This window comes from Jaculus jaculus, chromosome 11, assembly GCF_020740685.1.
Source record: "Jaculus jaculus isolate mJacJac1 chromosome 11, mJacJac1.mat.Y.cur, whole genome shotgun sequence".
NCBI classification, from domain to species: Eukaryota; Metazoa; Chordata; class Mammalia; order Rodentia; family Dipodidae; genus Jaculus; species Jaculus jaculus.
In genome coordinates, this window is record NC_059112.1 from 91,838,369 (window position 1) to 91,853,890 (window position 15,522).

General features: G+C 42.1%; 1 protein-coding gene across 9 annotated transcripts in view; it reads left to right on the forward strand.

Moving 5' to 3' along the window:
- Sox2 (SRY-box transcription factor 2) overlaps nt 1-15,522 on the forward strand; it is a 709,100-nt gene that overhangs the window by 104,399 nt on the left and 589,179 nt on the right. For 7 of the 9 annotated variants that reach the window (XR_006639563.1, XR_006639564.1, XR_006639569.1 and 4 more), the window contains exon 2: nt 5,807-5,880. The gene's annotated coding sequence lies outside the window, so the exon portion shown is untranslated. Of the gene's footprint in view, nt 1-5,448; nt 5,668-5,806; nt 5,881-15,522 lie in introns of those variants that run through there. The other 2 variants (XR_006639566.1, XR_006639571.1) reach the window with 1 other exon arrangement.

A 15,522-nucleotide genomic window follows, 5' to 3' on the forward strand; every position in this document is an offset into this window, starting at 1 on the left:
AAGAGAGATTGATTGAGATGGGGAGGGGATATGATGGAGAATAGAATTTCAAAGGGGAAAGTGGCGGGGGGAGGGAGAGTATTACCATGGGATACTTTTTATAATCATGGAAAATGTTAATAAAAATTGAGAGAAAAAAAAAAAAGAGAAGCGTTTACTAGGCAGTTTGATGAGCATAGTATATACATTTAGCCAGGCAGCAGCAGATGTTATACCCTTAGTGCTCATGACTACCCCTGTTGTAGGTTTTCAATATCAGGGATGTATTTTCTCCCAAGCAGCAGGCCTGCAGTCAAATTAGAGGGCAGTTGGTTTACCCAAACAGACATGCCACTATTGCACCCATTGGTTCATTTGGCCTGGCTGGCCAAACGTAAGGCTTGCAGTGTCCATTGTTGAGTATCTTCACTGGTGATTTCTCTCTCTCCCACTGAACTGCATGCAGCATGGCTTTTTAAGCTTTCTGTCAGCTGGTCTAAATGGAGGAGGTTTTTCAGCTCAGTTCCAGCAGAATTTCTTAGTGACCTTGCAACCCAAGTATGTGGAGTCCTCAGAAATAGGGTCTTACAATCTATGGTGGGAAACCAAGGACCTCTGCTATGGCCTGTAATGTTTTGGGGGCATCAGGGACCTCCCTGGCCAACAACTCACTGGAAGGTATCCCATCTGTAGCAGACACTTCAGGTTTGCTGAGATGAACTTCCAGACAGTTATGGAGGAAGGGATTTATTGAAGCTTACAAATCCAGGGGAAGTTCCATAAATAGCAGAAGAAGCTGGCCTGCCTTCACAGGCCCAAACAGACAGAGAGAAGTATAAGCCTAAAGCCAAAAGCCACAGCACACTTCAGGAACTCCTGCTAGGCACACTTTGCATATCTTTAAGTTGAAATCTGAAACCCACCACCATACCTTAAGATCCACCCAGTGACACTGCCTCCAGCCTGGTGGCTGCAGATCCAAACTACAAACAATAAACAACTGAATATATTGGGGGCCATCTATTCTATTTAAACCACCACACCATCCCTGACACTGAAAATTTTCTAGTGACAATATGTGCCTCCTGAGTGTTCCATTGTCCAGAAAAGCAGGTTTCTTAGATTTTGCTTAGCCCTCTCTCCACCTTTCCTTTACTAAATCTCTCCTCCTGACCTCACTAAGGCCTTTCCACCTCTTCACCTCCTCACCCCCATTAATCTGTTCTTCTACTTACATATATAAACACCATCCTATTAAGTCTCCCCTCTCTCCCTTTCTATTCCCTTTATATCTCCTTTCTAGCTTACTGGCCTCTGCTACGGAGTTTTCTTCCTACTCACACAGAAATCCAATCATTTGTAGCTAGAATCCACACATGAGAGAGAACATGTGATGTTTGGCTTTCTGGGCCTGGGTTACCTCACTTAGTATAATCCTTTCCAGATCCATCCATTTTCCTGCAATAGTTTAATTTTAATTTAATTTATTTATTTGAGAGAGAAAGGAAGAGGCAGATAGACATAGACAGAGAAAGGGAAAGAAAGAAGGGGTACACCAGGGCTTCTAGCCCCTGCAAACAAACTCCAGATGTGTGTGCTACCTTGTGCATCTGGTTTACATGGGTTCTGGGGAATCAAACCTGGGATCTTAGCCTTCACAGGCAAGTGCTTGAACCATTAAACTATCACTCCAGCCCTGTGCCCAGCTTTTTAAGGTGGGTGAGATGCTTGTGTTTGTGATGATAGCTGTCTCTACTGACTAAACTATAGTCCAGCCCATTTTCTGTACGTTGAAAGCTCATCCATGTTATAGCATGTGTCAATATTTCCTCATTTTGAATGGTGAATAATAGTCTACAGGCCAAATGACTCATGATCAGTTTCTCCATCCACTGTTGACAGACATTTGGATTGCCTTCTCCTTTTGAATATTATGAATGATGTTGCCCTGAACCTGGGTAGGAAATACCTATTTGAGTCTTTGCTTTTAGGGCATTTGGAGGCATACCTGGATTGCAAATGCTGAATTGTATTCTTGAACTTGCTTTCTATTAATCGAAGTTTCTTGAAAAGTCTGGGGTTTAGATTTAGCTGCTTTTCTTTCAGCAATTTATGAACCAAGAAATCAGAATTAATTCCTCTTTTTCCCAATTTCATGCTTTGCTGTGCTCCTGGATGTTAATCATATCTTGGGCAGCTTGGCATAGTGGTGCTCTCCTTTAATGCAGCACTTAGAAGGCCGAAGGATCCCAAGTTTAAGGACTAAACTGTGTCTCATAAAAACAGATCCTCATGGAAGAGTTCCATAATGTAACTAATTTGGTTATTAAAGAATAGATGAGTCCAGGTAAGCACTCTAGGCACCTCTCTTCTCTTTCCCTTGCCAGTCCACCTCATGTGGTAGTTCTATTTTTGAGGACCCTCACTAAAAATTTCACTAATAATATTCAAGAGTTCTCTTTTCTCCAGATCCTGACAGCACTTGGTATGTTTAGTTTTTGAAATAACAGCCATTCTTGTTTTGGGTGGGTGAGAGATCATTGTGGTTTGAATTGGTGTTGTGAAGCATTATTTTTCATGTCTGTGTTGGTCATTTGCCTGTCATCTTCTGACAATTATATCAGTTCAAGTCTATTGTCCAGTTTCAAAATTGAGTTATTTGATTTTGGGTTCTCAGTATTCAAACTTTATGTATTCTGATGTCAACCCCTTTTAGATGTATAGTTTGTAAATGTTTTCTGGTGCCTTGTCAGGTTTTTTATTTTTCTGTACTCTACTGATTGTTTCTTTCTTCTATGCCACAACCTTGTTATTGTGCTAGGTAGCTCAGATTGGGTTGGAACCAACTATGTAGGCCACATTGGTCTCAAACTAATCTTGACTCAGCTGCCAAATGCTAGGATTCCAAGTTTGAGATCCTCATATTATAGGTGAGAAAATTGAGGCATAGAGAGATTAACAACCAAGCTCACAGGCTTGTGAAGCTTGAGGATGCCGGTGAAGCTATATTTGGAACTCGACTAGTCTAGCTCCAGAATTAGTATTTCTAACCACCACTATATATGCCTCACAGTATGATCAGTATCTTTTGGGGAGGGTGGCAATATTTATCTTTATTTTTGATAGTTTGTATTGGGATAACTCCAATAACTAGGCATAGAGGTATGTAGACCTTCAGACTTCAGAAGGTTCATACCAACCCAGGTTTATACCCATGGTAGGGGCGGCCTATCTGGTCACAGATTCTCCCTGGTGTTACTTTATTTCTTACTAACAACCTTGAATTTCACATCTCCTAAATTGTTGTTATAGTTCAAAATAAAACAAGTACAGGGCTCTCTTAGCATTTAAGGTGCTTGCCTGAGAAGCCCAAAGACCCAGGTTTGATTCCTCAGGACCCATGTAAACCAGATGCACAAGGTGGTGCACGTGTCTGGAGTTTGCTTGTAGTGGCTAGAGGCCATGGAGTTGGAGTGCCCATTCTCTCTCTATCTGTATCTTCTGTCTCTCTTTTTCTCAAATAAATAAATAAATAAAATATTTTTAAAATAGAACTGCAGCTTTATACAAATGTGAAGTCATTTGTATACACACTACTGACCATACCATGTCCCTGTTTCCAGATCCATACATAAATGAACTTCCTCATATCATCATTCTGTGTGTGGGTGAGAGAATACTGAGACTGCTTGTGTCCAAGATTGGGCAGTCATTATACCTGTCAAGATCGCCTGTCCAAATGAGGCCTTATTTTGACAATTGCTGTCATGGGTGATAGTTATGGTATTTTCTCAAGCTTTTAGGCAGTTGGAAGTCCTTTTACATTAAGAACCTTACACTACACTTTTGTTTAAAAAATAGCATGGTAAATACATCCTGCTCACACATTTTCTTTCTTTCTTTTTCTTTTTTATTTTTTTTTGCTTTGCATTAGGTGTATGTAATGCAAAATCTCACACCATATTCTACATATCTAGGTTACTGTATCAGTTGTGAACTGTGTTTATTTATTTATTTTTATTTCAATTTTTATCCCTGGAAGATATTTTCTCTACCGTCATCATGAATTCAAAGAGCAATGGAAACACTGGGTAGAAGTTTTCTAGTTTCTTTTTCTAGGAAAGTTTCTGGACAGTTCTATGGCAATACAGTGAAGTAAAAGGCCCTAGTAATTTCTGCAGGTCTAGGATTTCTCCTGTTAGGGATCGAAAATACTCCTCGTGGTTGAATGAAGATGAATCACCAGCTTATAAAAGAATCTTCACTGAATTGTATGCTTCCCTGTACTTTATTAAGGTTCTATGTGTTTGTTTTTTTTTTAAATTACAGATACAGCTTAGACCTTGAATTGCTTTAGATACCAGAAAGTGCATAGGTCAGACCTGAGCAAATAGCAGGCACCGCCACGCACTGTCTACCAGGCTGCGTTGTTTGTGACTCTTTTCGTTTTTATGTCTAAATGTGACTCTTGGTAGAAACCCTGTGTTGAACACAATGCTGTTGCTAATAACAAGTGAAATAACTAAAACTGTGCTGGGGTGGGGGAAGTAGGTGGAAGGATTTACAGCAGACTACTGCAAACCAAATGCTGCAATTATCTGCAGCTGAAAACAAGAAGCTTTTAATGTGTCCATCTGGCCAGAAGAGAGAGGGGCGTTATAGACCAGTACTCTTTCCTCTCTCACTCTCACACTCTGTCTCTTCTTCTCTATGTAGTTTATCATCCATAATTTCAGGATGTATTTTGCTTCTTTAAGCTGTTTTATCTGTAGGCTTATGAGGTCACTCATGTGTGAATTCCTTTGTTAGTCATCTCACCTTTTGCCTTGATGATAGAAAATTGATCAGGCCTAAAGTACAAGTTCAATAGACAACCCCCTTGGTCCTTTGTCTAGGAGAATAGCTACCATTGAAGGCCATGAGCAGGTTGCTATTAATATGACAGCCTGCTCTATCTCCCACTGTAATTTATAATGAAATACCTAATCTCCATTATTTTGATCCAAGCAGGCGATCCCATGAAAAAGTCTTTTCATCCAGTTCCCAATGGCTGTTACATGAGAAATGGCAAACCAATAATTTTTGTCAAGTTTTTTAAGCCAACAGAAATGCTTTTCCACTGCTACAGTTTCAAAAGGCGCAGATAAAGCTCATTCAGTGAGATGAATGAAAAAGCCATCTGGGGTTTTTCTTTTTGACTTCCTTTCCTTTTCTCCATCCTTGTAATCAAATTTGAGCAAAATCAAATGGGGCTTTCTATGAAAGTACCTTTTGTTGATCTGAACGAGCTGGTAATTTACAAAATACCCTTCCTTTGTGAGGAAGGCTAAAGAAAAAAAGAATCAGTAGCTTTTAAAGCTGGGCCTTAGTGGGACTCTCCATGCAGTGAAAGCAGTCTGTGTTGAGAGGTTGAAATGCATTTCAGAGCCAGGCCTGACTGGGACAAGGAAGAACAGCCCCAGTGCATTTTTTTTTTAGGGAGAAAAAAATGTGAATGGAAAAGGGAGAAGGGGAGGAACGGGAGATGTGGACAGGCGTGAAGTGACGGTAATTCTGGACATGCAGCCGTTCCTGCAAACGGGCTTGTCACCACTGAGACCCAAGTCGGATATCTGCGGAGACAGGAGGCTCACCAACTGGAGGGCTGAAAGTTTGGAGCCGCACCATGGGGAAAGTCGTCTCCTGATGGTGTGATGTTTTCTTACAACTTTTCCTCTTTCTTTGCTTTGGGATCTTATGGAAAGTACCTTAAAAAAAAGACAAAACCCTGAAGATGGTAATGTTCAGACAACTAACACTTGCTATTTCCCCTCTTTTTGCCTGCTAGATTTCCTCCTGGTCAAGATTCTTCTCTTACCTCTCCTTTGAATCCAGAAGGATGGAGCAGACATCTTAAAAATAGTAAGTGACATGCCATATTTTTCTCAAACACTGCTAACGGCTCATTGTAATAAAGCTGAAATTTGGCAGTTGGAGGGATTTGGAATGAGTGTGCATGTTTTGAAGGAGAACAGGTCTCCTGCAACCTTTACATTGTTTGATGTGAATTACTTCTGGTTGGATTTAACTGTTCAGTACACAATTACTATTGTGATAATGAATGCATTGCTCGCTGCTGCTTTTTCGTGTATGTTCTGTGGAGCTAAGTATTGTGTGGCATATAATGTGTGTGTTTGTAGCACAGTAGTCCAAGAGTGTAAAGCTTGCAGAGAACTATCTATGGAGGTATCAAGTTTGTTTTATGTGCCACACAAACCTCCTTGCCCACTCACAGTTTTACTTCATAGTCATCATGTTTCCTTAGGACCTCTCCATGGATGCTTGAATTAAATTGCCATATAAAGTACGTGAGTTAATTTCCTCTCAATAAACATTTTATAGAGAGAAATATTTGATACTCCAAGCCAGACAATTTTGAAGGTGATCTCATAAAGATTACTTAGAATCTAATATTTTAATTAACTATAATTAAAATAACAGTTTTGTTTGTAGATTATTTTCCCCTTTTGGGGAAAGTGAAAAGTCTGTTTTTAGCTTCCTCAAAATAAATCAGAGATACTACCTGAGATGATATTTTAGAGTACATGCCACAGGTTTTTTTTTTTAATGAAAATTTATATTTGCAATTCCAAGTGACCGTGGCGTGTGTTATAAAATGAAAAATCCTCCAATCAGAGTGGAGCAAGTAGGCAGGCCAGTTCTGCTGTGTCCTGAAGGCTTGGTCAGGACTTACATTGATGGCTGTGTTTCTGTTCTTCTAAAGCCAGAAGGACCTGAGAAACTCACTCTGGCAACCATTGTTTTTCTTCCCCCTTTTCTTCCTACAGTGAAGAGCAAAACAGGATTAAATGAAACCAAGGGAGTCCAATGGCATTGTTTAGCCCTGAAGGTCACACTTAAGAGATGTTCAGAGATGATGACATGAGCATTGGGACTGAGATGATCTGATAAGGGTCTTGGTTGGGGACAAGGCCTTTCCCTGCTAATTGTTCTGCATACATAATTGGAGTTTCTCGAAGTTTCTGTCTAAGATGAAGTCTGGTTTCCAAGCTCTTTCAGCGTTGGTGTTCTTCCCAATGTCCTGCAGCAGCTGTGCCCGCGGTTCCGAGCCATTTGCTGCCTCCTACTGCCCAACTTTAAAACAGCATGCCTGGAAGCTGCCACCAAGGTGGCATTGGGCACGAATTCCTTTGATATTGGAGTTTTATGGGTGTTGCCACTACTTTTCAACAGTCCCTAGGAAGCAGACTGTTGAACCCTGAGGGGGACTTGGGACAGGGAGAAGAGTAAAATCCAACCAGTGACTTCTTGACCCGTCTAGGTGAGACCGTTGTTCACATGGGTACGATGGTCTCTGCCAGCTTCATACCAGCGCACTTACCACCGGGGCCTAGATTCATCGAGTGGTTTGGTTTGAGTGATGAGATAAGGCATACCTGTTGCATCAAATTCTTTCTGACTAGCAATTTTATTCCCTTTTATATCAGAGTTTTTATTTTCTGACTTGTTGCTATTTCTTACCCCGCTTCTCACCACACTAGCCTGTTCCCTTCTCTGTTATTGTTTTTTGGTTCTTGAAAACAAAATGAAACTAAAAAAGACAGGTATCTACTATTCAGGAATGTCACAGCTTTGCTGCTAAATTGGTTCCTGGGCAGTAATGCTTTGCAGTTTACTAACCATGTGTAGTCCAATCTGGTGTTTTGCAGACTTCTGTCTTCCAGGTTATTGGTGAGAATATCTGGGTAGGGACGGCAGGACTTATCTTGGTGTGATGTAAAGACTAAATGTAATGTTAAGAAATCTGTGATCAGACCTGAAAATCCCAGGGCCTACTTGCTTGGTTTGTTCCGGATTAACTGCCTGCTCGGTTTATTGTGAATTAACTGTTTTGGAAACTCATTAGTAGAGCAATGTGCCTCTTCCCCCAGTCTTGGTTTAAACATTGTCTGCTAGCTGCATGCTGGGCAGTTGGAGAGCTGGTTAACTTGCACTAGTGTGAAGGGCAAGGAGAGCCCTCAGAGCTTTACAACCGATACAGGAAACACTTCACCCCAAGAAACAGACAACCCCTGCTGCAGAGTTTAGACATCTTCATCCTTGTGATGTCTTCCAGTCATTGGGGAGATAGAAAAGGTGAGAGATCTGAGAGACACTGACACCTCTGAGGACTTTAAGTTGCAATGTCTTTGTAAAACGGAGCTCCGTATAAGGAGCTTGGGCCGTGTTTCCATTTCAGGGGTGCCCGGATGCGTCACCGTTTCCTCAGAGGTAGAGGAAGTCCTACCCCACCCAGGTGGGTTTGAAGGCTCTAAAACAGCCACTTCCAGGAAGCTGTACGTCATCACTTCTTTCAGGCCTAGCAAAGGTGCTTGGATGGTGGTCTCGCCGCCTCCAAGCCGCCTGGCCCAGTCAGTGCACACTCTGTAGTGTCTGGGGTGCAAGGGAGTGGTCGTCAAGGGTCTCACCTTCCTCAGTTGTCAAACAGTGTTACCTTCTTTTTGCCTGCTTCTGGGCTTGCTTCACGAGTATGAAGGCTGGTCCCTTCAGCTTAGCTAGTGAGGACACGATGACATGGAAGGTAACATCGAGTTTCCATCGTCACTAACCTTACGAGCAACAGCCAGGAGGAGTCAAGTTCTGAATGACAGGTTTTGGTCAATGCCAAGGTTGGTCCAGCCAATGATTATATGGTGCTATGATGCTGGAAGCGTGACAGATGACAGGGGAAGAGACTGTCCCAGCTGCCGTCATGCTAACGGTGACGGCAGGGAGACATGACACAGGAAACAACCTCTTTGTAGCCCTGCCTTTTGTAAGTGCCTTCATGCAGGTCAAGATAGCATGTGGGCCATATGGATGATCAAATAATTAGGAATGGAAAAAAATATCATGTAAGACTCAGAAAAAAACCCAACCTCACACATAGGAAAGTCACATATTATTTTACTTTTTTGTGTGTATACATTTGTGGGGGGGTACATGTGTGGGCACATGTGTACACGTGCTTTTTCTTGTATACAGGTACATGTATGTATATGTGTATATGCGTGTGTGTGTACACAAGTGCGTCTATTCGTTTCTGGGTGTGTGTGGGTACTTGTGTGTGCACATGTGTATGGAGGCCCAAATATAACCTTGGAGGGTTTTCTGAGGCTCTGCCGACTTTTCTCTGAGACAGGATCTCTCATTGGCCTGGAGCTCACCAAGTAGGCTAGACTGGCTGACTAGTGAGTTCTAGGGAGCCTTCTGTCTCTGCCTCTCAGGGCTGAGATTATAAGTGCCTACCACCTTAGCTGACTTTCTTTCTTTCTCTCTTTCTTTCTTTCTTTCTTTCTTTCTTTCTTTCTTTCTTTCTTTCTTTCTTTCTTTCTTCCTCCTCCTCCTCCTCCTCCTCCTCTTCTTCTTCTTCTTCTTTTTTTTTTTTTGAGGTGGGGTCTCAGTCTGGCCCAGGCTGACCTGGAATTCACTATGTAGTCTCAGGGTGGCCTTGAATTCATGGTGATCTCCTACCCCTGCCTCCTGAGCACTGGGATTAAAGACATACGCCACCAAGGCCTTGACTTTCTTTTTTTTTTTAAAGATATTTATTTATTTATGAGAGAAAGAGAATGGGCACACCAGGGCCTCTAGCCACTGCAAACAAACTCCAGATGCATGTGCCACCTTGTGCATCTGGCTTACGTGGGTTCTGGGAAATTGAACCTGGATCCTTAGGCTTCACATGCAAGCACCCTAACCACTAAGCCATCTCTCCAGCTCAGCATTCTTTTTTTCTTTCTTTTAACATAGGCTTTGGGGGCAAAATTTAGGTCCTTATGGTTGCTAGTCAAGCACTTGACTGGATGAGCTATTTCCTTAGTCCCATTTTATTTCGAGCCAAGGCATTTTTGTCTCAAGTTTTACAACAGTAAAAACAAAAGTGCAGAGTGGGGGACATCAAGACAAGATAGATTATACACTGTGAGCATTTCATGTGTGTCACCCCTAAGCCTCACAACCCCAAAGCTGCTGCTATCACTTTCACTGTCTAGTGGGGACAGGCAGGTTCCGAGGCAGTCATTACTGCTCTGGACACACAGACCTGTGCTCTGCTCAGGCGCAGGCCTTCCTGGGAAACAGAGAAGTTTGCTGTCCCCCACTCTAGCATGTGCATGTCCCCTTTCTAGTTCTCACTCAAGACCAGTCCAGAATGTAGACCTCAGCTCTCTTATTAACACATCTGCTTCCACAGAGGAGTGTACGACAAAAACTTCCCCAGGGTGGGCGATGGGGAGGGTCTGCTTGGCCACACCCCACAGCACCCAACTTGAGTATCTCTACGGAACATTCTGGTCAGCAAGGTGCCTTCTTAGCTTGCCGATGCTTCAAAGTTGTCTCCTTCATGCTCCAGCCAGCTTTCCTCGCTGCCTTCTTTTGTTCCTGAATCCCTCTCTCTGTCTTAGATTTCTTGTATATGTACAGTACAAGACCAGGAAGGCTTTGTCCACCACCTAGAACCGAACCTGCATATGTAAGCATGGTGCTATGCTTAGCATACCCCATGTCCCCCAGAGCCTTCCTAGGACCAGTCCTTAACTCTCAGGAGTAGTGATTGAACTAATACATCGACATTTTCCTTGAAGGAAAATCATCCTAGGTTTTGTTTTTTTTAAATGATTATCTATATCTCTATCTATCTATCTATCTATCTATCTATCTATCTATCTATCTATCTATCTATCTATCTATGTATCGTGAGAGAGAGAGAGAGAGAGAGAGAAAAGGCATGCCAGGGCCTCTAGCCACTGCAAATGAACTCCAGACACATGTGCCACTTTGTGCATCTGGCTTTACTAGGGACTCAAACCTGGGTCCTTTCGCTGTGCCAGCAAGCACCTTAACCACTAGGCAATCTCTCTAGCCCCCCTCATTATGTTTTTAAACAAAAACGTAGAAAATGTGACTTACTATGGGGCTGAGACCAAGTTGTTAAAGAACATATTTGAACAGAAAGTTAAGGGCAGAGGAGCAAGCATAGTTTAGAATGAAAAGACATAAAGAAGAAACAACTTATCCAGTAATACCATACTGAAAACTTAGTTTGAGTACTTTTGTTAGTGTGTCTTATAAATTTCATTTTGTGTGGCAATACGAAACAATATTCTAAATTTACATATTAAATCAGCAAGATCAGTTTTATTTAAATGATAATAGAATGATAATGCCTTAGAAAGAGGCAGATAGGTAGGCCTGAGACCTTCCAAGCAGGAGGTAGGCTGTAAGACTTTCAGCAAGTTGGCTTCTGTACTCCTTAAGAAACTTTTCAAAGAGAAGCATGTGAATCGACCATAACAACTCAACACATATAATTTGCTTTGCGTTTGGGGCATGGAGAGAAAATTGAGAAACATTTCACAAGCCCCAGGTTAGAAAGCTTTCAGAGTGATTTTCCTACACACCAGGGTATTTTCTACATAGGTTCTTTTTTTAAGTTACCCAGTTCTTTGCTTCTGGGTTTTTTTTTTTTTTTTTTTTTTTTTTGGTGGGGAGACTTAAACACTTGACATTATGAGGTTCTGAGAGCCTTGAGCTTGATTGTCCGTTGCTGTAGCTCTTTAGGAAAGGATCTCTAATATGCCAGTGATCCAAAATTGCCCATGTTGTCATAGCTCTGGTGAAGTGTCCTTCGAGAGGACATTGGAATAAAATAAGTGCTTCTTCCTGCTCACAGACACATAGTGCTCTGAAGGCCATGCCAGAGATTGTAGATTTTCTTTTCTTTCACTAAAATAGTTACAAAAATGGATTTGGTAATGTAGGAGTTCTTTTTGTCAGAAGGGCAAGTCTCTCAAACACATTCTAGATCATTGAAAATCAAGAGTCATGGGCACAATAACAAACGTTTGCTATACAAACATTAAAAATCCCCAGATAAAAACCTGTAGCACTTTTTTTCCAAATTCTTTTTTTAAATGTTTATTTATTTATTTATTTTTCAGTTTCCTTTTTTTTTACTAGTTATGTATATAGTGTGTATGTAGTCATGATGGTACCGTCGTTAGCCTTCTCCCTGTTGTTCCCCCATGAGGATTGTGGGTGCTGCATTGTGGGGGTGGCAATCAGTTACGGGGGAGAGGCAATGTCTCTGTGTATAATGACCCAACTTATTGCTCTAACAGTCTTTCTGCCCAGTCTTCTGCAAATTTCCCTGAGCCATGTTGGGTTCACTTTAGGTCTATTTCGGTGATGAGGTCTTGGGAGTCTCTGTGTCTCTGGATATCTGATTGGGTAGTAGTTGAGTGTTCTTTGTGTCTGCCTCCTTCACCCTTGTGCTGGTACGAGGCTCACAGAGAAAGCAACTTTTGCTTATTACCCCACTAACTCTATGGCTTCAGCTGGTGCCCTGGTGGGGTATGATGGGCTGAATCTCTCCTCAGGTTCTGCATCCATCTGAAAAAGAGAAGCAAATTCTCCAACAGAGAGTGAGGTCAATGCAAGATACATGGATACCCATTATTAGTTTAGAGAGAATTTAATAGGTGTAGGCCCTCTTGTAGCCCACTGTTGGTAGGAGCTCGATATTGGAGAGTGGGCTCGTGTGTGGATACAGTTCTGACCTGTTTCCCTGTTCCAACTATGGGTTCCATTCCACTGAGCAGATCCGTTAGTCAAATCAAGAGCAGTTGGTAACCCACTGTGGCTGTGTGCCACTATTGCACTTGTGTGAGCATCACGTCAGGTTGATACCTGTAGCACTTTTGAGTTGTCTTTATAAATTGAGGTAGGATGAGGTACTCTATCCAGTGGAGTCTCTTCGTGTTGTGACAAACAGCTTAATGGTGGGCACCAGGAAGAAACTGGTATCAAGTGGGAAGCACTGGGAAAGTGTTCCCCCAGGCTTGCTATGAGGAAAATATGACATTCAGCCCCCAAAGGTCACACGTGCATTAAGATCTCTCTTATCTCCTGGGGAAACCAGATCTGTGAATTCACCCCCCTTAAGTGCGTAGCAGAGCCCTTTCCTGCTTACTTTTCTTGGATAACTTCCACAAAACCATCAGATTTTTCTCCCTTCTTTGTACTACTGGATGTGGCCAAGGAGAAGGACACTTGTCTATCCTCACAGAAAATCTTGAAATGGATAAATTACATTGTTGTTTTTTGAGACAAGGTGTCACACCCCAAGCTGGCCTTAAAGTTATTGTGCAGTAGAGGCTGGTTTATAACTCCCCGGCCTCTTGTCTCCACCTCCCAAGGGCTGGAATTATAGGTGTGCACCACAATTCACTTGTGGTTTGAAGCCTTTCTTGACAGTCAAGGAGGTTAGTGTTTGCCCAGTGCTTAGCCTGTCAAGAGTCTTTAAAAGCTTTATAGCATAAGGCCACAAAATGTTATAGACATACTATGCTATTGTCTAATGGGCGGTCCAAGACCATTCATCTTCATTCAGTGTGGCCCAGAGGGGTGAGAAGATTGGATATTCCTGCTTCAGACTTCCAGCCCTGGGTTATCAGCCATGAGCCTGAGTAGAAGGAGAAAGTCACGCCCAGAATGGGGGCTTCTAGATTTATGTTTATTATTTTCAAAAGCCTGAGAAGATATTTAATATTATGATATAGTTTTATACTTTGAAACATATAAACATGCCGTTGGTTTAATGATTGAAGCATCATGATTAATGCTATCCAGGGTCATCTAGACCAGATTCTGCTGGAGGCATGAGAGGATCAAGCATCTTGAGCTCATAGATGGCTCCAGGAAAGGGTAGGAAACTGATAGGAGTGAACTAAGATATTTTAGATTTACCTAGAAGAGAAGTATATAGGTTGAAATAGGTCAAGAAACACCATCCTAGGCCAGAAAGATCAGGCTTAGGAGTACTATCTCTTGTTCTCTCTCCCTCTCTCTCTCTCACTCTGTGTGTGTGTGTGTGTGTGTGTGTGTATAGAAACATGTGTAGGTGTACATTAACAGCTGTGTGCATGGTATGGAGGCCAGAGGATAACATCAGGTGGTACCCTCTTATGCAGTCTATATATATATATATATATATATATATATATATATATATATATATGTGTGTGTGTGTGTGTGTGTGTGTGTGTGTGTGTGTGTGTATGTAATATATAATATATAAATAAATAAATATTATATATATTATTTATTTATTTGAGAGAAAGAGGCATAGAGAGTCAGAGAGAGAGAGAGAGAGAGAGAGAGAGAGAGGGACAGAGAAGGAGAGAGAGAGAATAGGCATGCCAGGGCCTCCAGCCACTGCAAACGAACTCCAGATGGCATGCGCCCTCTTGTGCATCTGGCTTACATGAGTCCTGGGGAATCGAACCGGGATCCTTTGGCTTTGCAGGCAAATGCCTTAACTGCTAAGCCATCTCTCCAGCCCTCAGTCTACCATTTTTAGACAAGGTTTCTCACTGGCCAGTGAGCCTCAGGGATCCTCCTGTTCTGCCTCCCCAGTGCTGGGATTATAAGTACACACCAACATACCTAGCATTGATACAGGTCCTGGGGATTGAACTTGGGTCCTCATGTTTCTTGCATACATACTTTATCCACTGAACCATCTCTTAGGTTCAATGGGGGATGTTCTTTAGTCAATAAATGTGTACGGAGTACTCTCTGTTCACGGCTGGGTATGCCAACATGGAGCTCAGATAAGTTGTGGCCCAAGTCAGAGACCTGGGACCACTTTTCAACAGCAATGTCAAGTGAAGACCAAGAAAACCCCTTTGTTGCATTTAGCAGCAAAGAGATTGTAAGTAATTGTGGGGACAGGCTGATGGGCACAGGAGCACGTGGCCACCAGGGCGAGGTAGGCTACAATGAGCGGGGAGGAGAGGAAACTGCTGCTGCGTGATCCTGGCAGGGCGCTGTCCCAGGAAAGAGAAGAAAGGGAACAGGCTCAAAGCTGGAGAGAAACTTGGGACTCAATGGATGAAGGATAGAGGTGATGTTCGGTAATGCATGCAACACACTGAGTAACTGCTTCTTGAATTCTCTGTGAGGTGGTCAGTCAGTTGTAGCTACAAGAGGAGAGACAGAAAGAGGCTGAAGACAACAAAGTCATCATGTTCACAGGTCCTGGCAAGATAGCAACGCACACACACACACACACACACACACACACACACACACGTATGTATGTGTCTGAGAGAGTCAGTTGAACCAAATAGAAGAACAGAGAATATATATAGATATCTATATATCTACTCTCTCTCTGTCTCTCTCTCTCTGTCTCTCTCTGTCTCTCTCTCTGTCTCTCTCTCTCTCTCTATATATATATATGTATGTATAAATATATAATATATATAATATATATTTATTATAATTATATATATGATATATATTCTGTATATATATATATTTTAGAGAGAGAGAGAAAAAAAAGAGAGAGAGCATTGACTGGAGGTCAGGGTGGGTACACAGGCAAAGGTGAGACAGAATTTTGTTGGTGCTTTTATTTGAATGACAATCAGGGGGATGGCAATATGAAGATCTTTTTTCTTTTTTGGTTTTTTGAGGTAGGGTCTCACTCTAGCCCAG